We start from the raw sequence: 243 nt of genomic DNA on the forward strand, positions 1-243 counted from the left end.
AACTAATTTTAAAATTTTTTGACTAAGTCAACTCAAATTTTCGAAAATTATGAGAAAATTAAGGAAAAGATATTTTTTTTTTGAATTTTTAATGATGAGAGAGAAAAACAACAAAAATGACTCACAACATGAAAATTATGAATCAAAACTCATGATGCATGCAAGAACACTATGAATGTCAAGATGAACACCAAGAACACTTGGAAGATCATGATGAACATCAAGAACATATTTTTGAAAAAT

Source organism: Arachis duranensis, chromosome 1 (assembly GCF_000817695.3).
Source record: "Arachis duranensis cultivar V14167 chromosome 1, aradu.V14167.gnm2.J7QH, whole genome shotgun sequence".
NCBI lineage: Eukaryota > Viridiplantae > Streptophyta > Magnoliopsida > Fabales > Fabaceae > Arachis > Arachis duranensis.